This window comes from Gossypium raimondii, chromosome 4 (assembly GCF_025698545.1).
Source record: "Gossypium raimondii isolate GPD5lz chromosome 4, ASM2569854v1, whole genome shotgun sequence".
Lineage (NCBI taxonomy): Eukaryota > Viridiplantae > Streptophyta > Magnoliopsida > Malvales > Malvaceae > Gossypium > Gossypium raimondii.
In genome coordinates, this window is record NC_068568.1 from 26,364,001 (window position 1) to 26,387,124 (window position 23,124).

Below are 23,124 nucleotides of genomic sequence, written 5' to 3' on the forward strand. Positions count from 1 at the left end.
CTCCTATAAATTTTTTTGGCATACACAGACTACCGTAGAGGACTAAGTATAGTTATGTCATTAACAGTATCTTCTACCAGAACTCCCAATTTATCAAACATTGAACAGGTAACATATGAATGAGTAGAACCTACATCTATCAAAGCAAAGCATTGTACAAAATTAATCCTAAAAGTACATGCGATGGCATTAGCTGCATCATGGTCCTCCCTGCGCCTCGCTACATAAACCAAAGTGGGTTGTCTAGCTTTAATACCATTTGCACCCTGACCAACTATTCTCTCTCCTGTATTACTAGCCCTGTTATTACCTCATCCTCTTTGTTATTTCCTTTATTAGATGCTCCAATGATCCACATCTCAAACATGCCCATAACTTATTCCAAAATTCTTCCCCATAAGGTTTCCCACAGTAAGCACATTTTCGAGCCTTGTTTCTAGTACCATCTGCAACTGGCTTCTATTGAGTTCTACTATTATTGGCCCTTTTTACAGGACAGGGGTTAGAACTTCTTGAGCCAAAGTCCCTTTTAAATGGAGTCACCTTTAACCTTTTCCAGGATCTTCACCTTCTCAACTAAGGTCTCAAAAACTTTCTCTTGCACCATGGCAACTTGGACCTTTAGATCATATCACGACCTATTCTCGAACCTTACACACTTTTCTTCCTTAAAAGCTACCATCCCCTTGCGCAATGACTCAATCTCAGGAATTTTCTGCCTCATACTCAGATGTTATTCCATCCCCTTGTTTCAGCTTAATGAACTCAAGTCTACGAGCTTCAACATACCTCAAGCCCGCATAATTCTTCTAGAATGCACCAGGGAAAAACTCCGAGGTTATCCTCTCAGCTTGAGTACCCTCAACTATAGATTGTCACTAGCAGTAGGCCTCATCTCTCAAAACTGACACCGTGCCCTTTAGTTTATATTCTGAGGTACAGTCGAGATCGTCTAAAATTCTCTTAGTAGATGCCATCCAATATTCAACTACTGTAGGGGTCATCCCAGGAACTCCCCTAAACACCTCGACTTTACTAGATCGAAGCCTCTCTCTTACGGATTTGTAGCCTACAATGTTAGTTTGGCCTACAACTCGTTGCAATACTCTCAATAGTGCATGAGATATTGCACTATCGACAGGATTAGGATTAACCGCATCATCAGGAAATTTATCACGCTTTTGACTCACATTATCCATAGCAAGATCATTTTCATTGACCCCAAGGTCTAGTGTAGATACTCGAGCAATAGATGACTCTTCTTGAGCCTCACAAAGACGTGCACCGTGAGATTGTACGCCATGATTATTCATGATGCTTATCGATAATTATTATGAGTTTTATCTTACAATAAGAAAAAAGTTTTATGTTATCACTTTAAGTGTTTTCAATTAGATATTTACTATATATAAGTATGTCATCTCAAAGTCTAAAGTTTCAAGTATAAAGAGTGCTTATCTTGGATTGGCTTCGGGAGTCTTAGATTCTAGAAAATTTAATTTTAAATTTAATAGCAAAATACTTTTCTAAAATACATTTTAAAATATGCATGCAAGCCCATTTAAAATCCATAGTCTGAGTTTTGAACTTAGCTCTCATACCACTAAATGTAACACCCCAAACCTGGCCTAGACGTTAGGACCGAATCTCAGTAGTCACATTAAAATTGTTGAAAACATTTATTTGTTAAAGTAACTAGATTTCAATTGTTTGTACAAAAACTCAAAAATTTCAAGTATTGATTATTATTTATTTTGGAAAGCACTTATTTAAAATGTGAATATTTTTTAAGTTTATTGTAATGCTAATGAATCTCATCATAAATATTTGAAGAATTTTTTAATATCCTTAATTACTTCCATCAAACATGCATACATAGTAGTTTAAAGTTGTAAAACAAAGAAACAACCCAATTAAACAATCCAAAGTCCCAAAGTCTAAAATAACATCCAAAAAGAGTTTATAAACCCATTATTAAAAGTATCCATTCGAGAGACCCCCTCCCCCATTTGCTGAGTCCAAGCCCTAGGTCCGTATATTACCTAAAAGGTTCAAAACTAATGGGGTGAGTTTTTAAAGCTACTGTGGGTCTTATATCAAGTTAAATAACAAATAAACACATATTCATCATATAACATAATCAAATTTGATGTACATGATCATGACATTGCAATTTTTGTAAAAAAATTGTGCAAGTTTTTATAAAACATCCTACGCATCACCGCTACACTTCAAAAAAATTTTCCCAGAATTCATCCATGCAAACACTCCAATGTGGACGAAGCCACCAATATTTGCAGACAAGCTGCCATGAAGTTGTGGACGAAGCCACCAATTCTTCCTCCTTACAATATCCCACCACATGCATGTGATATGGTCATAATGAACATATATAAAAATTTTACTCATTTCAAGATATCACTTGTCACATTGGCCATGTTGAACATGCGAATCGAATAATATCATGTAGTGCATGTTTAACATGCAATCAAATCTCAATTTCAATATCAGTGGCATGCTTTATATATTATGCCTATCATATAATGTCATCATATCACAAGTCATAAGAAATGAGAATATTCACATAATTTCACAACATTCATCAAATCACATCAAATAACACATATGATGATTTAAACGATCAGTTCAAGGTACTTACATGAGTATCACCCTTTTAATGGGTTTAGCATCCCTTTTAGAATACAGTGTATCCTGAACTATTCATGTTACAGAGATTTTTAACAAGGTTTCAATTATAAATAATTATATTTTATTTGGCAACAAATCTCATATATATATCTTTTTCTAGTAAGTTAACCCAAACTTTATTGTAGATTCAAAGCAAAACACCACTCTAAGAACGCCCACACTTGGATGTACTCGATAAGTTACCTACTTATCAACAAAAACAATCTTTCATTAAGGAGGTCATTTTAAACATTTTATGGCGTAAGTCCATTCAATAACACTCCGATTAGTACTCACCCTAACTCAGTTGAATCAGAAGGGATGTTGGATCACCAGAGTCTTGCGTCAAAGAGGATATTCAATCTAGGAAAAAATCACTTGAAAGAATGAGTCAAGATACAACATTTAAATAATATAATTTAAAATGAAGGGAAATAGGGATATAATATTTTTATTAATAAAGAGGAACAAAGAGGTCGAGAAAAATAGTAAAGAAAATAGAAAGGTCACTGAAGGCGTAGGAGGAATGGCTGCAGTCTGGTGGTAACCTAATGTAGGAGGAGAAGGAGGGAGAGAGGGAGTTGTGACACTAGAGTGAAGGAGGAGAAAATGGGAGACTAGAGAGGAAAAAAAACTATTTCTAATAGTGGCGCAAAGTGGTGGTCACAATGATGCATAGTGGTGGAAGGGATGGTGTTGGAGAAAAAATGGATGGTGAGCACTGGCAAGGAGGAGGTCCAATCATGGTTCAGTTTGTAATGGGTGGTGAAAGAGAGGAGAAAAGCTAAGTTAAAGGTGGAAGAAAAAGGTGGCCAAAACAAACAAAAATGGATAGAAAGGGATAAGTTAGAGAGAGGGATGACTATAGGGGGAGGTCAATAAGCAAAAATGATTCAATCGGTGAAAATAATCGCCTAGGTACAATGAATTTGTACATAAGGAAAGAATGTAGAAAATGACATGTTGAGGGGATAAAGGAGCAAAAAGGGGATCTTGCTTTTAAAAATAAGGCATGTTGACATGACAAAAAATGACATAATTCTCTCCATGCAAGGCAACATGTATTGACGAAAAGAGGGGTTGACACGTGCTAAACTTGTCAAAAAGAATTTAAATTAAATAGTGGAGAGTGTGTAGACTTAAACCTAGGACCCTTAGGGTATTTTTATAACTCTTAACCACTAGGCCCTATTTATTTCTTGTTCTCAACTTAACAAGAAAAATAAAACATAGGATGTGACTAATTTGTTACGAAATTTTCTATTCACTATTGTGATATCCTGTAGCTCGAGTCCGATGATTGGACTGGGTATGGGGTGTTACAGTATTATATTTCAAGAGGGGCTAACTAAAAATCCAGTTTAACGGGTCAGATGCTTTAGTCAATAGGCTAGTTTAGTGGAATGCCTACCGAGGATCCACACATTCACCTACGGTTGTTCATGGAGGTGAGTGACTCCTTCAAGCTGGTGAAAGTAATTGAAGATGCGTTAAGGTTGAAGTTGTTCTCATACTCATTTAGATACAAAACAAACGCATGGCTAAATTTTGATAGTTTTGAACATAGAGATTAATATAATAATTTGTAAATTTGACCTATTGAATTGTAAATTTTCAAATGATTAAAAGATGTATAGGGGTGTTGTTAAATTCGATTATGGATATTAGAGGTTAAATGTGAAAATTTAAATATTTTTTATTTTAGGGACTAAATTGAAAGAAATGTAAAAGATTAGGGTAAAAGTATAAAATTCTATTAAAGGGGAAAAATGTAAATTTAGAAATATTATGATATTGAATTGGTTAATTGAATAAAAATTATTATATTTAGATCAAGAAATAGATTGATTTGTTGATAAACGCGGGAAAGGAAAAGTCATCGAGTAGTTACGTGCATGTGTGGATAGCAACCGTATTTTGGTAAGTTTTTAGTATAGATGGATAAATATATATGTTTATAATTTATCCTGATTGAAATTGTTTAAATTGAAAAGTAGATGAATATTGGGTATTGGAATTTTGATTATAAATTGTTTATAATATAGTATAAAGTGAATGTGTTTATATTTGGAAGGAGGGAAATGTTCCTGAAATATGAATTATATGATCTCAGAATGAATTAATGGACTATAGTATGTGTATGGTTATTACGGAACTGCATCAAATTTGTTAATGTAATGAATTCAATTAAAATGCCTATTTGAACCCAATAAATGATTAGGATACGAATGGCATGCCAATAGAGTTAGAACGCGAGTTGTATAAGATTGCACAGCCTATGATTGCACTTCAGTCCTTTGTTTGCACTTCAATGCCTATGTTTACACTTTGGTGTCTTCGTTAGCATTTTGTTTCTCTCTGGTGTGTTTTGGGGAACCCAAGTATTCGAGTCATGTTTCTATAGTTCATCGGGCTATGAAATTATTTGAATAGTGTTAAAACTATTTGATAGATTTAGATTATATTCATTATAATGTTGTAAAAGAATAATTGTATCACTATGTTTCATTATAGTACTGATATGATGAAAAATAGAGTTGTTTATATATAGGAATGAAATTTGTTTGAACCATTGTGGATATCAAATATATATATGAAGAAATGTTTCAACACTAATGTTATATGATCTTTTAAATGGTTGTCCGGATTAAATAATTAAGTTCATGTTGTATTCAAATGTAAATTGAGGTAAGTTGATTCTGATTTTTATCTATGAACTTACTAAGTTTCTTAAGCTTACTTGATTTTTTCTTGTCTTTCTGTAGTTATCATTTTGCGAAACTAGTGAGGCAGAGCAACTTCGGAGCTCACACTATCTAGTTTTTTTCAGTAGATTCTCATTTGGGCATTTTGGTTTGTGGCATGTATATAGGGCTTTTCAGTTAATTGATTTTGATTTATATATGAGTTTGTAATTAAGTTAAAGTTGCTTAATGATGTTAAGTTCATGTGTTATAATGAACTCTTTGTGAATGTGATGTATGTAGCTAAAACACCTCATTGAATGTGTCAGTAAATTGATGATTTGAGCTTTATGAATGGTATGCATAACTTGGTAATTAGTGAAACAAGTTTGTTTTGGTGTGTTGCTTGTGGATAGACCTAGAAATGGTCACTTTGATTAGGTTTTGATTTATGGAAATGGAAAGTTTGTTGGTATTTAAATGAAACTATTATGTTTTTTTTATAACTTTGGTATGTAAGATTGTTATTTATGTTTTAAATTGTTCTGTCAATGAGGGCACATTGGTTAGGCACATAAGTTGTATGAATTGGTATGTTTTAGGTGTTATATCTATTTTTGAATAAGTGATTTTTGTTGGAAATGATATGGCATGGTGTCTAAGTAATGGTGGTTGTTTTGGCTTAAAAATGTAGTCTTTTAAATGCACACGGCTTGGAACACGGGTTGTCACACGGTTGTGTGCTACACACGGTCACTCCACACATAACATCCTATTTTCAGAGGTGTCAGAAATAGTGGTTTTGGGACCACGATTCTGATGAGCGAATTAGTATTTTATTGTTTATTTAATGTCTATGGGGTTATATTAGGGCCGTATGAAATTTTCGTTAAGAAATTTGAAGGTTTAAATGGTTCATTAGGTAAAAAGAACTAAATTGTAAAAGATGTGAAAATTGAATTATATTTATTAAATGGGTCAAATGGTTATGAAATGTTTAACTAATGGATTTAGATGGTAATAATACCATATTTTGAAGTAGTGGATGTTTATGGATTTGGTTTTGTTGTAATTTTAATGTTTTTAAAAGGTTAATTAAGTAATCAAATAAATGATAAATTTTAAACAGAGAAAAATTGAATCATTTACAACATTTTATTTTGCTTTTAAAATTGAAACACCATAGCTAAGAGAGGAGCTTGGTTCGACCAACCCAATTACTATTGCATGGTATGCAAATTTCTCCCATTTTTAGTCATTTTTATGTTTTTGAGCTCGTATTAGCTTAATCTAGCTAGCCTAGGGTCAACTTGTAAAATTATTAGAAGTATAGGGACTTGCCATGATTGATTTTGATTGTGATAGATTATTAAATTTGATTGTTAAATGGACATGTTTTGTTAAGGGATTTTTAATTAATTTACGGTTTAGGGATTAATTTTTAATAATAAAATTCATTGATAATTATGTGAAATTGTAGGAAATATGAGTTGTTTGGGATCCTATTAAAATCAGTTAGCATAGGTATGGGTTAAAATGGCTAAATTATGAAATTTAGGTTTAAGGACTAAATTGTACAAAAGTTAAAATGTTAGGGGTAAATTTGTAATTTTATATTAAAATGGGTTATAAGTTAGAATCCATAAATTTAAGTTATTTGAAATACTTAATAGATTTAAATTATTATTTAGATCAAGAAAAAATCAACCAAACTTGAATCGAGAGGTCCTGCATTTGTTGTAGATTCTCCACAGCTCGTGTGAGCAGCATCCTGACCCACAGCTCGTCTAAGCAAGCCCATTTCACAGCTCGTGTGAGCACTATTCAAAAGGTTATGGTTACATGAAAAGGCACACTTTGTGTGAGCATTCCCAAGTATCTGATGGTTTTCTATATGGTTCAATGGCTAAAGTAAAGTTTCATGGAAAGACTTGTATATTAAATAGTTTGTATTAATGATCATATGAAATGGAAAGTTGGTATGTGCAAAGCAATGGAAAAGGGAACTAATCAAACATGTGAAGAAAGGTGGATGCATGTAATTCATTTCATGTTATAAACCATGTTTCGTAGGTGTTAAGTTTTCTTAAGTTATCTACTAGCTATGTGGATTGTTGTGAATTGGAAAGTAAAATATTTATATGAATTATTTAGCTTGGTTGATTGATTTATCATTTGATGCTCGGTAAGTTTGAGGTTTTTCTTATACGAGCTTACTAAGCAGAAGTTGCTTACAAACTTGTTTTTCCTTTGTTTTGTAGATCATCGGATGCTTGATCGATTGGAATCTTATCGAAGCCCTATCACACTATCCGTCGATCATTTTGGTAGTTTTGGTTATTTTAGCTATGACTATAAATGGCATGTAGAGGGCTTATATGTAACAGGATTTTTTGAATATGCTATTTGGTCAACTTTATATGGTTATGCCTTTTGTGTACATGTTGGCTTGGACATGTAATCTTTTGGCAAGTTGGTGTGTTTTGGTCACTTTTAAGTGCATTGTAAATTTATGGCTTGAGACATGTTTATATGTGATTGAAATGGTTAAATGATGTGTGGAAGTGGTGATGTATGTTTAGGGTATAATGTGATTTTGAATAAAATGAATTGGTTTAAATTCTGGTGCATTTGAATGGCATATTGGTTAGATCTTATAGGTTGATTAATTCAGTATGTTTTGAGTGTGTTTTGATCAGAGAAAAGTATATGTAAATGGTGTTTCTTGGTGTGCATGAAATGATTTTATGATGGCTTGTTTTAGGGGCTAAGATTGGAGCACACAGCCTGAGACAGAGGCATTACACAGATGTGTGCCACACACAGTCACCTTAGATGGTCGTGTGTCATTATTGTTTTTAGTGCAGATTTCCCATAATCTATGTGTCTCAAAACAGTTTGTGGCATGGTCCGGCACACGGCCTGTGACATGGTTGTATGACCAAACATCAAATACACACACGGTTTGACACACGACCCACGACATGGCCATATAACCCTAGTTCGAATACCCATACGGTCTGGGCTATGTCACACGACCATGCCACAAGGCCGTGCGACCCTTGTTTCCCCAATTTTTCGTTTTTTTCCAAAATTGCTTAATTTGTTTCAAATTGATCCCTGATTGTTCCAAATTTTTTTTAAGGCCATAAAGGCTCGATTGAAGGCCCAAATGTGTATTTTTTCCATGATTGTATTGAGTTCTTACAAATTAAAATTAAATGTCTTTATTGTTTTGTTATAAAATTAAAGGATCTGTTTTGTACAATAATGCACCATAACCCTAATCTGACAATAGAGATGAGTTAGGGGTCTTATATTTAGTGATATCAGAACTACAATTTAGTCAATTCTTGGACTGAATATAGCATGTATAGAGTATAGAATACATGTCATTTTATAACGTGTGATAGTGTGATATATCTTTACTTATATTGAATTATGTTTTTGTATAGATAGAAGATGTCGTTCAACCGAGCTGATTCCGATAATGTTTAAAGTAATGTTCAAGCCACCTTTTAAGAAGCAGGTAGCAATGGGCCCATTTCTTAGGGCCAAGGAAGTGAGGTGAAAGAAGCCTTCTTCCATATGATGTCTGAGTGGTTTATCGAATTTGTTCGAAAAAATCCAATGGCTCAACGACCTCTACCCTTCCCATACCCCAACCAATTCCCCCTATTCCTCAAGGTATGGAATAGGTACGTGTGAACAGGCCTCCGATTGATAAAATTAGTAAATATGGGGAAGAAGCATTTCATGGTACAGCTGAAGATGAGCTGGAAAAAGTTTATTTCTGGTTAGAGAATACCATTAGAGTTTTTGATGAACTGTCTTGATCTTCCGGTGACTATTTAAAATGTATGGTATCTTTGTTAAAAAACTCAACGTATCACAGGTGGAATACACTTATAGCAGTGGTACTAAAATATTGCATGAATTGGGTTTTCTTTCAAACAGAATTAAAAAAGAAATACGTCAGTAAGAGGTATCTTGATAAGAAGAGGAAAGAGTTTTTGGAATTGAAGCAACTGTAGCTGAATATGAAAGGGAATTTATACAGCTCAGCAAATATGCTCGAGAATGTATTCCAATTTAAGTTGTTATGCGTACCCAATTTGAAGATCGTCTGAATGAAGATATTAGATTGCTTGTCGGGATACTTGAGTGAAAATAATTTATGATTTTGGTGGATTGAGCACATAAGCCTGAAGAACTAAGTAGAGCAAAAAGAAAAGTAGATTTTTGAACTTGAGACATAGGTAAATGATCGATGAGAAAATTTTTTTCTTCTCCAGCAAAGAAACCGAAATAATCTCGCAGTCGTATGTTAGTTCCATTTGGATTTTTTGAGACAGATAACGGGAAGCAAGCTAGTTCGAGACCCCAAGCTACCTCTGTAACGAGTGTGCGGAGTGTTCATAATAACAAACTTGAGTGTCATCAATGCAATAGAAGACATTTCAGAGAGTGCCGATTGAAAGAGGGATTGTGTTTTAAATGCAATTCATATGATCATTTTCTTTGAGATTGCACTGAAAGATCTGATAGAGATAAAGCCCTAATACATAGTCAGGTAACATGTCTTTGAGAGGAAGGACATCTAGAAACAGTGGTAATGTGGGAAATAGTCGTAGTGGAACGAAAGGTTCTGTAGTCCGATCTAAGGCTTAGGTACTAGCTAGGGCTTTTGTAATTTGAGCTCGTGAAGAGGGTTCGACACTTAATGTGATTACCGATACATTTTCTAACTTTGATGTTAATTTTTTTTCCTTGATTGAGCCGAGGTCAAGGCACTCATATATATGCACAACATTAGTGTTGGTTAAGGAAATACCTGTTGAGTCAATTGAATTTATGGTCAAAGTAACTAATCCATTAGGCTAGTATGTGTTAGTCGATAAAGTTTCTAGAAATTGTCCCCTAAAATTTTGGGGTTGAAACTTTCCTACTAATTTGATATTATTACCGTTCGATAAATTTGATGTGATTCTCAGATCAGCATCGAAAACCACTGTTGCAGATTTTATAAAAGAAATAGGTGCTTGGGCAAATTAGAATATATGAATTCTAATTTCGGAAAGTAAGTTTTTCTAAGATCTTTTGATAACCCCTGAAAATGTTGGAGCTCTTTCGAATCAACTCCTGATAATTATGAATTAAGGAATCATCGGGAATTATTATAGAAGTGAGTAGTTGTCTAGGATTCTCTCAATATTATAGATGATTTGTTCAGACTTTTTGGTCATAGCTTTATCATTGATGAAATTGTTACAAATGTTAATTTTGTTTGATTGAATAAATACTAGCAGAGTTCTGAACATACGAAAGTTATATTAACAGAAGTTTTAGAATTGAATCTGAGATAGTACAGATGTCTAGAGTTATTGAAAGTTTGTTATCTAATCACCGATGATGAACCAAAGAAATCAAGAATCGAAGAACAATGATCTGAAATGGTTAACTAAATAGAAATTTTTTGAATATGATCAAATTTAAATGTTCAGTTAGGATAATTATAGGACTATCAGTGTTCGAAACTGTTGATATGAAACGGGAAATATTAACCTGTGATGATTACTGAGTGGAAATGGGAGTGTGTCACTATAGTATTTTTTTTCATTTGCAAACACATGGTCAGTCTGAGTGGGTAATACAGATTCTGGAAGATATGTTACGATGTTGTGTAATTGAGTTTGAAGGTAGTTGGGAAAAATATTTATTGTTAGCTGAGTTTGCTTATAATAACAATTATCAGTCGAGCATAAAATGGCACCATATGAGGTTTTATACGAGCGCAAATGTAGAAGTTCGTTGTACTAGATGAAACTGGGGAAAAAAAAGGTAGCTAAAGTTGATTTGGTTCGAAAAACAGAGAATAAAGTTAGAATTGTCTATAATAATTTGAAAGTTGTATCTGACTGTCAGAAATCTTATGCCGATCTAAAATGAAAAGATATTGAAATTTCTATTAGTGAGAAAGTCTTTTTGAAAGTATCGTTCATAACTCTTGAAAGGAGTTATATTTCATGACTCTAGACCTAGCTAATTGCCCGTACTTAAGTAAATTTAGTTGCATTTTAGGACATTTCATTCACATTTTCATCATTTCACTAGGAGCTTGGACTTTGTTTAAATATTAGGTACTTTTAATTGCTTCTGGTAGGGTTGTGTTTGGTGGTTTGGTAGGTGCAGGTTGAGGAACAAGAAATAAAGGAGTGAAGGTTTGTCGGGGCAAAAGGTTAGACATTTTTAGCACGAATGTCGTGGCAATGCTAAGAAGATCGAGTCAACACTTAAAGCGTACCAATCTCAGCCAAACTATACTTGTACCAGAAAAATCTGCCTAAAAAACAGGAGAAGATAATCTTGGGTTGTTGAAAAAAGAATTTAAAAAAAAGAAGAAGATAATCATGGGTTGTTAAAAAAGAGAAGAAGATAAACATGGGTTGTTGGATTTACCCTAGGGAAAAAGCCTATAAAAAGCAAAAGAAGGAAACCCAAAAAGACGAACAAGAGGGAGAGATCCTTAGGCAAGAATAGAGGGTAGCGGTTGAGCAGTGACGGGAAGAGGAAGATGAAGGCAGTCCCTCTCAACCATCGCAGGACACTGCGCTGTTGAAGTGGAACTGGACATTCGAAAGTTGTCTTTCTAAAGTCTTTCATATTTCTTACTTTTTTTTCGTGAATTGAATGATGAAAATGGTGTTGGATGTTATTTTGGTTTTGAATTTTATGTGCCAACCCATGAGCTAAACCTTATTAGGTTGGGATTACATGATGGAACTTTTATTTTCTTTAATGCTTGAAGCATAGATCCAAATCAATTTATTGTTTCATTCAATTTTTTTATTTTAAAATTGTATGCATGCAATCCCTGGACATAGATGATTGTGCAGCATGCCCTTAAACTAATTAAATTCTGAAAAGGTTGGATTAGTTGGATCGAAATTGAATCATATGAGCAAGTACTCGATAGATTCTTGTAGAAGACTCTAGACATAGAGCAGCATTCATACAAAAGGAAACAGTGCAGGGTACCTTATTAAAAGCTTATAGACATGGGCAAGGCAACTTGAGGCTTTTGCTCTCGAAAGAGGTAAACCACTTTAGAACTCTTCTGAGCAGTAGGTTGATTACAATTTTTCTAAGGCATTCCCAACAATAGTGGTAGATTCTTAGTAATTCCAACTTTCCATATCAACATCGTATATCCCTTATCCCTTGCAGCAGTATCTTTGCTGTCACATCCTTTGTTGTTTATTTTTCCAGTTTCATATTATTCATATAATCATTCTTATAATTTCCATTACATTTCAACGCTCGCTTTATCATTGCATTTCCAAGTATCCATTAATTCCACATATTGTATACATCATTATTCCTTTAATTGCCACTGTATACTTAGCGTTGCTTTTTCCATAGCATTGATAACACTCTATTATATTAACTTGACCAAATTTGTGCCTCAATCCAATCCTCATGGAAACAATACTCCCTAATCACTTTATTACTTGATTCGATGTGTATACTTGTAAAAATCACATATTATTTCACACGCAACAAGTTTTTGGCACCGTTGCCAGGGATCGACAATTTGGTGAAAATTGATTTTTTTTATTTTACTTAGTTTCATTAGTTTTATTTAACTTAGTTATCTGCAAGTTCTACAGGCTTGCCATTAGTGAATGAGAGGAGGAATTCTTGCTAACAAGGAATATCCTTTTGACCCAGAGATCAAAAGAACTTTACAAAGAAGGCAGAACGAACTGCGAAAAATGGCTAGAAACAGGAATGATCCTGGTCTCAATTATAATCCGAATGGTCAAGATGCTAATCCTCCTGTTCGTAAGGTGATACCCGGTATGAATGATAATTTGGATGGTATAACGCGTAGGTTTGTGCAAGTGTACACAGTCGTTATTAAGTAATAAGTAAGTATCGAGTTATCGTGTCCACAGGGATTGTATTTGTGCTAAGTCACTTAATTTGTAAAATTATATTAACAATTTGGTAAATAAAAAACACAATATAGTTTGAGAAGTGATGATTTAAACTAAATGCAATGATCCTTATTACAAATTATCCTACGTACGCAAACTATACGAATGAAAGAGATTTTAGTAAAATTAAACACAATTTGCAACAATTATAAGATAAACAAACTAAGACAATTACTTTAATTAAACTCAATTTATTATCAACATGCTTAATAACATTCGGAAAAACATTCCATGGCAACTCGATCTTTCATGAGTCTGGAAACCACATTAGGTCCTTTCGGAATCCTTTACTTTGTAAATACGTATTTTACTGATCCTTATTTACTAAGGGTTTCTTGGCATTCATGTGAGGTAACAGGGACATGTTAGGTTTGAAACAATTTAATCACACAAATCTAAAAACTATGCAGGTAATAGAGTTTGGTTAGAGTTGTTATGCAACCTACAATTCAATCAGGTTAAGATCTAAATTGAGCATGCACATTTCAATTATGTATCCATTAGCTGTCATCTGGTTAGGATCGCTCAGCTAATTCAGGGGCATTTCAATCACTTATGAATGAAATACAGACTTGATTTTAATTGAAAACATGATTGATTGAGGTACAAACATTATAAGAACGAATCAAATAAATATTATTTAATCAAAATAATCATCCTAGCTTAAATAAAATTAAGCTATCATTTTTTGTAATCAAGAACAAAGAACACATAGCAAACATCTTTAAATTAAATTTAAAGAAAAGAAAGATTAAACCCAATTCAGAGTGGCTGTCACCCAAGACTCTGATTGACGAGGCTCCTTCGCTTCTTTGCTTTGCTCCTTTGCTGATGGCTCTCCAAGGTGACCGACCAAGGGTTCTTTAAGAGGCTTAATTGCTAAAATCCTTATACAGGGATGATGAAGGGGAAAGATAGCTAAAAGATTTGAGAGAATGATGAATGAGTAAGAGTTGATGGGATGAGGGATGATTGAAAAAGTGAGAAATGAGCTCTTATTTATAGGTGAGGCAAGGGAGCTAGTTTGCTAAAAATAGGAGTGTTCATCCTTTGAAACTTCCTCCAAGAGTGGCCAGCCATGAATTAAGGTAAGGTGGCTGATTTTTCCTTGATTTTTGGTCAATTTGAGTGCCACAACAACTCAAGACTAAGACTCGGTCATCAGCAAATCTTCGGGAAAATCTTTGATTTCTTTAACTCTCCAAGGACTTTGTATAATTAAACCAAAAAATGGTTTATGACATCCATGTGCAGTCGAAAATTGGGTTGACTTGGTCCCCAATTTGGACAGTTTTGCAATTAGAAGAAAACTCTCAAACCTGTCCAAAAATAGTAGATAGTTTAGAGGACCACATAATATAATTTAACTACTTTAATTAATCAATTTAGTTAATTAATTAAAACCTAATTTATTAATGAAATAATAAAATGAATTATTAAATATAATTTATATTTTATTATTTACTTTAATCATGCATGACCCACTTTATAGCTTAAAAATATAATATACTCAAATTAATTAAAATATGTCATTTTATGCATGAAAACTATATAATAAAGTATAAAATCACATTTTAATAATTTCTATGTCCTAATTTCATATTTTCGCATATTTCCTTAATTTATTAAACAATTACTTGGTTTTAACAACAAATTTAAGTAAAAAGGTGATGAACTATATAGGAAAAATCCTATATATTTTTCAGTTTAAAGATGGTCAGGGCGTTAATCCTCATGTTCGTGGGGTGATAGATGACTGAGATAGACCAATCTGAGAGCATGTTGTGCCAATTTTGGATGACCTGAATCCAAAGATAGTCAAACAACAAATACAGGCTCAGTAGTTTGAACTAAAACTGGTAATGTTTCGAATGTTGCAAGCAGTAGGCCAGTTTAGTGGATTAACTACTGAAGATTCAAGACTGCATTTAAGGCTTTTTCTAGAGGTTTGTGACTCTTTTAGACAACAGTGTGTCCCTGAAGACGCTATATGACTTAAATTGTTTCCATATTCTTTAAGAGATCGTGCGAGAGCATGGCTTAATGCTCTGCTGTAGGGAACAGTGGCATCATGGAATGGCCTTTTCCAGAGGTTTCTGCTACGGTATAATCTCCTAAATATGAATGCCAAGCTTAGAAATGACATCTCATCTTTTCTGCAACTGGAGGATGAAATGCTATATGAATATTTGGGAGCGATTTAAAGACTTAGTTTAGAAGTGTCCGATGCATGGATTTCGACGCTGGACTCAAATGAAAATATTTTATAATCGGCTGAATGTGCATACGAGGATGGTAGCTGATGCTTCTGCCAATGGTACTTTGTTGGATAAATATTATAATGAAGCATATGAGACTTTGGGAAATATTGCCAACAATGATTTTCAATATCCTACCACAGAAGTTGGCATGGGCAAGAGAGTTAGATACAATCACCTCGTTAACAACCCAGATATCTTCTTTGGCTAATATGATTCAAACAATGAAAAGGCCTACTATAGTTAAGGAGATGAAATCAGCAGAGCTATCATGTGTTTATTTTGGTGAAGATCATGTGTTTGATGAATAACCATCAAACCCAACATCCGTGTGCTATATGAGTAATTTTAACTGGAATAATAAACCCTATTCCAACACCTACAATCTAGGATGGAAGCAACATCTAAATTTTAGTTGGAATAATCAAGGTGAAAGGAATTTTAACAATACTGTAAGACAGAATGCCAATAATGCACCGCCTGGTTGTGTTCAACCTATTCCGAGGCAAAATACTAAAAACGGTCAAGCATCATCTACTACTTCCATTGAATCTTTATTGAAGGAGTATATGGCCAAGAATGATGCTGTAATCCAGAGTTAAGCTGCATCTTTACGAGTTATTAAGAATCATGCGGGGCAAATAGCGAATGTTTTAAATTCAAGGCCACAAGGAGCATTGCCAAGTGATACCGAGAATTTAAGATCACAAAGGAAGGAACAATGTAAGGCCATCACTCTTCATAAAGGAAGGAACAATGTAAGGCCATCACTCTTAGAAGCGGAACTCAGCTTAATGATGTTGCTCAATATGCCACAGGTGGAGAGGATAACTCGAATAATAATCATGTAAAGATCCCAGAGTCATCTGGTAAACAAACTAAACCTAAAAAGGGTAAGCAGCAAAAAGTTGTGGAAAAATCAAATGGAAAAAGTTAGATTCAATTGTCAACTGCTCCTATCAAAAATAGGATTGACTACGGAATATACACATGGTTTCATAAAACCATACAATTCACTCGATCTAAATCAAGCAGTTTTTACATGAAGAAGGTTTACCTCAACATGTTCTATTCAATACGAGTAGGAGAAGCAGTATTCTTAAAAAAATAGAGAAATCAAAACCAAGTCAAGATGATACAGATCAACCCCTTCTTCTTGTACCAAAGATCATACCATTTCTGAAGGAACTGGAGTTACATCTTTTTTCCAGTTCCATTCAAGAGTTCTTATATGTTTTCACGACCTTTTAAGACCCCGAAATTAGGTGGTCAATAAGAATGCCACAATAAAACAATATCAACAACCTGAACGACAACCACCTTTACCTTTTCCTTAGCGATTTCAGAATTCCAAGTAGGATATTCAGTTCAAAAGATGTTTGGAGGTTTTGAAGCAACTCCATATCAATATACTGCTAGTAAAAGCTTTGGAGCAAATGCCTAACTACGTAAAATTTAAGAAAGACATATTGTCAAAGAAGCGCAGATTGGGAGAATTTGAGACTTTGCTCTCCCTTAAGGGTGCACAGCGATGTTGATGAATAAGCTGCCTCCAAAGTTAAAGGACCCAGAAGTTTCACTATCCCATGTGTCCTTGGAAATCATTATGTTGGTAAGGTGTTATGTGATTTAGGAGCGAGTATAAATCTAATGCCTCTATCTATATTCAAGAAACTGGGAATTTCGAAAGCAAAACCCACAGCAGTCATGTAGCAACTGGTTAATCGATCCTATGCACATTCGAAAGGTAAAATTGTTGTACTGGTAAGGGTAGATTAATTTATCTTTCATACAGATTTCCTTATTTTAGAACAAGAAGTTGTCCATAATGTGCCAATTACTTTTGGAAGACCTTTTCTTTCTATTGGTAGGACTTTAATTGATGTGCTGAAAGGTGAATTGACGATGAGGATGAATGATCAGCAGATTACATTCAATGTATTTAATGCTTAGTAATGTGCTGATGAGAATGGAGAATGTCGTGCCATTGACTTGATAGAAACATCAATGGAGGAAAAGTTCATGAGATTTTACCACAACAATTCTCATAGTGCTTAAGTGATGAAGATTCATTTGAGTAGAGACCCTTGTACACTTGGCTAGAGTAAAATAAAGCTTTCAATTTTGATGAACAATGCCTGGTAGCTCACGTATATCAGCATGGAGCTGTTGATGTCAAGGACATGAAAACATGGGAGACATTTAAAGTTAATGGATAATGCTTGAAGCACTACAAGGGTGATCATATAGAGCGAGACAAACAGTCCATTGATCATTGAGATGTTTAACTTCAACATCTTAAAAATTATTTTTATTTTTATTTCATTTTTTCAATTTAAATTTCTTTTAGTTATTTCATTTCCTTTGTTTAGTAAACTACAACAGGGGAAGGAGTTGGTGACGCAGAACCTATTGAGACGAATCCTACCAATAAAGAGAATGCACCCAAAACACTGAAGGAAGAACCAAAGAAAATAGAGTTTGTCAGCATTGAGACTGACCCTGAGGACGAAGAGGAGCAAATCCCTCAGTTGCACCAGTAGTGGATAGCATTGTGGTTGTTCCACCTGCTTTTACTAAATTGTAATTTCCCCAGATCGTGACATTGATCGGTTGATTGATGAGCTCACGAAGGTCGAGAAGGATGGGGTTGAACTGACCCCAATGAAGAGGAAGCAGAGGTACAAGGTTGTCGCTCGTAAATCAACTCGTCAGACAAAATGAAGTATCTACAATACAGTCCAAGCAAGGAAAGTTTTCTTTTTCTTTTATACATATTGCATTGCATATATTTTGCGATGACATTGTTTTATATATAGATAGTTGGCATGTATCTATCCATGCATTGAGGATAATGCATCCCTTAGGTTTGGGGGTGTATTGTGCATTTATGTTGCATTACTGTAACACCCCTAACCTGTGTCCGTCGCCAGAATAGGGTTACGAGGTATTACGGATCAAAACACAACATTCAACATTCATTTCTCAATCAAATAATCTAACATTAATAAATAACATTCAATCATACACATATTGTCCCTTTCAGAAGTCTACAAGACCTTAAACATACATTAGAGAAGGTTCGAGACTAAACTGATCACATACAAAAATTTCTGAAACTTGTAAAAATTTTCTAAGTAACAGAGGGCAGACGGTCGAGTTGCACGTCCGTGTGCTCAGACCATGTGGCACGAAAATAGACTTGGTTTAAGCCACATTTCTCACCTTTCACATGCATACCTAAACCACATCATTTTGGCATCAATTTCACATCTAATAGACAACCAAAAATGACCATTTCATGTATATTTCATACCATTGTATATCCATTTCTTTAGTACTCATCAAATGTCCATAAACTAGCTCAAAGCATTCCAACTCTACATGATTCATCATTCACCACTTACTATCAATTGCATTTATCACAAGCCTTAAACTCAAACTAAATATCCAACCAATTCATTCAATCTAAAACCAAACCAAGGCATACCAAAGTATCATTTCAAATTCATATTTAAACATACCATTTCTTAAGCCACATTGCCACCACATTTGCATTCATGGTCAAGCCACAATTAACCAAACATATACATGTCACTCACCAAATATCTGTTGAGGTATTTGAGCCATAATCAAACATTCCAAGATATACCATTTCACAAGGAAATTTACATGCCACTAATATGAACATAGCTTATACATATTAAACTTTACATCATTATTAAGCCAAATCTCATGGCTAAATACATATCAAACACATATGCATAAATAGCTAAAGGTCACTTATACACTTCATAAACCAACTAGCCTATACATGCCACATAACCAAAATCACAAAGCTTTTGAAATACCAAAACGATAGCTGGATAGTGTAATGAAATCTCTGATGACTTCCAACCCTAGCGAGCCTTCGAAACACTATAAACATAGGAAAGAAAACAAAGTAAGTTATACATCTTAGTAAGCTTGTATGATAATATACTCAACTTATCAAGTAACACATATTAAGCATTTACAAATTACAATGTTACTCATTTGCTTTCACCGTTATACCATGAATCCATACACATAGCTAACCAAGGGTCTCACAAGCTTATTCATTTCCATGTTCATATAGATCTAATATTTTCTCACCAATTCATCCACATTTACATATGCATAAGAAATGTAAGATATCCCACATTCAATTCAATATTCATTACATATTCATAATCAATATAACTATATGGATTTCTCATAATTATCCATTGACTCATCATGTGAAATTCGATACCCTTAATAAGCATTTATATAAATTAAACACTTACATACACTCAAACCTTTCCATGTAATATACAGGAGCTCACATCTATTTATCAATATTCTTTCGTTCAATATATGTATGAGTATCGTACATACCTGTACCACTTATTTTGTTTACACTTTTATTCTTGTCTTGACTTTTCCCGTTAAACCATTTGAAATCGCTAAGGATACTCAGAATCCTCGTATAACTCGCACAATGCCATATCCCAGATATGGTCTTACATGCTATCATATATCGATTCTAATAGCCAGCTATGGTCTTACACGAATCTTATATCGATGCCAATGTCTTAGACATGGTCTTACACGAATATCATATCGATGCCAATGTCCCAGACATGGTCTTACACGAATCACAAAACGATGCCAATGTCTCAGACATGGTCTTACACATAATCACATCTCAGTATCCTAAGCTATTCCTACCGTACTTGTACCAGAAAAATCTAGCTAAAAAGGAGGAGAAGATAATCTTGGGTTGTTGGAAAATGAATTTAGAAAGAGGAGAAGATAATTTTGGGTTGTTCAAAAAAATAATTTAAAAAAGAGGAGAAGATAAACATGGGTTGTTGGATTTACCTTAGGGAAAATGCCTATAAAAAAGCAAAATGAGGAAACCCAAAAGGACGAACAAGAGGGAGAGAGCCTTAGGCAAGAATACGGGGTAGTGGCTGAGTTATGATGGGAAGAGGAAGACGAAGGTAGTCCCTCTCAACCATCACAGGACACTGTGCTGCTAGAGTGTAAACTGTGCATGTGAAAGTTGTCTTTCCTAAGTCTTCCGTATTTCATACTTTATCTTCCATGAATTGAATGATAAAATTAGTGTTAGATGTTATTTTGGTTTTGAATTGTATGTGTCAACCTATGAGCTAAATCTCATCAAGTTGGATTACATGATGAAACTTTTATTTTCTTTAATGGTTGAAGCATAGATTCGAATCAATTTACCGTTTCATTCAATTGTTTTATTTCTAAATTGTATGCGTGCAATCCTTGGACATAAACGATTGTGCAACATGCCCCTAAACTAATTTAATTCTGAAAAGTTTGGATTAGTTGGATCAAAATTGAATGGTATGAGGAAGTACTCAACAAATATTTGTAGTAGACTTTAGACATAGAGCATCGTTCGTACAGAAGGAAATAGTGCAGGGTATCATAAGAAAAGCCTATAGCATGGGCAAGGTAACTTGAGGTTTTTGCTCTCGAAAGAAGTAGACCACTTTAAAACTCTTCTGAGCAGTAAGTTGATTACAATTTTACCAAGACATTTTTGACAGTAATGATAGATTTTTAGTAATTCTAACCTTCCATATCAACATCGTATATCCCTTATCCCTTGCCATACTATCTTTTCTATCGCATCCTTAGTTTTTTATTCGTTCAGTTGCATATTATTCATATAATCATTCTCATAATTGCCATTACATTTCTACTCTCGCTTTGCCATTGCATTTCCAAGTATTCATTAATTCAACATATTGCGTACATCATTATTCCTTAAATTGCCACAATATATTTATCGTTGTTTTTGCCATAGAATTGATAACACTCTATTATAATAACTTGACCACTTTTGTTCCTCAATCTGATCCTCATAGGAACGATACTCACTCATCACTTTATTACTTGATTCGACATGCATACTTGCACAAATCACATATCATTTCACACACAACACTCTCCCTGGAGAAAAGTGTTACATTCGGATAGAAAATAAAAACTCAGTCAGAGGTTTATTTGACTATATGAAATCCGAGAAAGAACTGGACCAGTAGTTTACCGTTTGGCATTACCTCCGGAACTTGATAGAATTCATAATATTTTTCATGTTTTGATGCTTCGTTGCTATCACTCTAAATCACTACATGTACTTTTTTGCGGATGAGATAGAATTGCAACCCTATATGACTTATAGTGAAGAACCAATTAGAATTGTAGCTCGGGAAGTGAAATAATTACAAAATAAACATGTACCGCTGGTTAAGTTATTATGGCACCGACATAGAGTTAAGGAAGCTACGTGAGATCACAGTACCGGAACCTATTTTCAGTTAAGAAATTTCAAGGATGAAATTTTCTAAGGCGAGGAGACTTGTAACAACCTTTTCTTCAGTGGTGTCGGAAAAAATGGTTTCGGGACAGCAAATTTGATGAGTAAGTCCATAATAATTATTATTGAATTCATATAAGTCAACTGTTATTTTATATCGAATTTTGACTTGACAAATTTTAGCTTTTGAAATAAATAGTGAAGACAAATGGTATGTCTTGAAAGTTAAGTGGTTTTAGAAAATAAGGTATCGAACGTTTTTATAAACAGAGGCTAAAAATATTTTTATTAAATATTTAAGGAGTTCTCATATTAGTATGTGAAGGTTTGGTTTAGAAATTTTAATGTTTGGTTAGTTAATTAAGGAAAAAGGTTTGAATTGTAAAAGACATAAAACTTAATCGCTATTAAAGTTTATTGACTAAATGGCTTAATTAGTGGAATTGGGAGGTTTTATGTTGCAAATAGACCATAATAATGTTAATGGATGGTAGAACCATAATTTATATGTTTTATGTTTTAATTTAATTATTAATGTAATAATATTAATAAAAAAAATTAAAAAATATCATCTTCTTCATTTTTCATTTCCACAACTAAACCTCCATTTTTACACCTTGGAAGATTTGGCCAAGCTTAGATAATTGCATGTAAGTTATTTTATCATCCGTTTTTTTTGTAATTTTTATATTTATGAGATCGTTGCAGCTAGGTCCAGGTAACATGTATCTCAATTTTCAAAACTGTTAAAGATTTTGGATTTTTCCATTAATGAATTTTAGTTGTTTTTTATGTTAGATGAAAGATTTATGCTTTTGATTATTATTTAATACTACTTTGTACAAGAATTTTTATTGTTTTTAACCTAGGGACTAATATGAAATTTTGTAAAATTAGACCTATTAAAATGCAAAATTTTGAATGATTAAAGGCTGTATAGGGGTGCTGTGAAATTCGGTTATGGATATTAGGGGTTAAATGTGAAAATTTTAATATTTTTTGTTTTAGAGATTGAATTGAAAGAAATGTAAAAGTTTAGGGTAAAGGTATAAAATGTTATTAAAAGGAAAAAAATGTAAATTTAGATATATTATGACATTTAGACCACGAAACGGATCAATCGGTTGATAAAC

At 33.7% G+C, this 23,124-nt stretch overlaps 1 non-coding gene across 1 annotated transcript; it reads right to left on the reverse strand.

Moving 5' to 3' along the window:
* Nucleotides 1-15,501: 15,501 nt before the first annotated feature.
* On the reverse strand, nucleotides 15,502-15,609 carry LOC128040815 (small nucleolar RNA R71). The gene has a single exon (XR_008195621.1). It is a non-coding gene; the product is annotated as a small nucleolar RNA R71 (small nucleolar RNA).
* Between the last annotated feature and the right edge of the window lie 7,515 nt (nucleotides 15,610-23,124).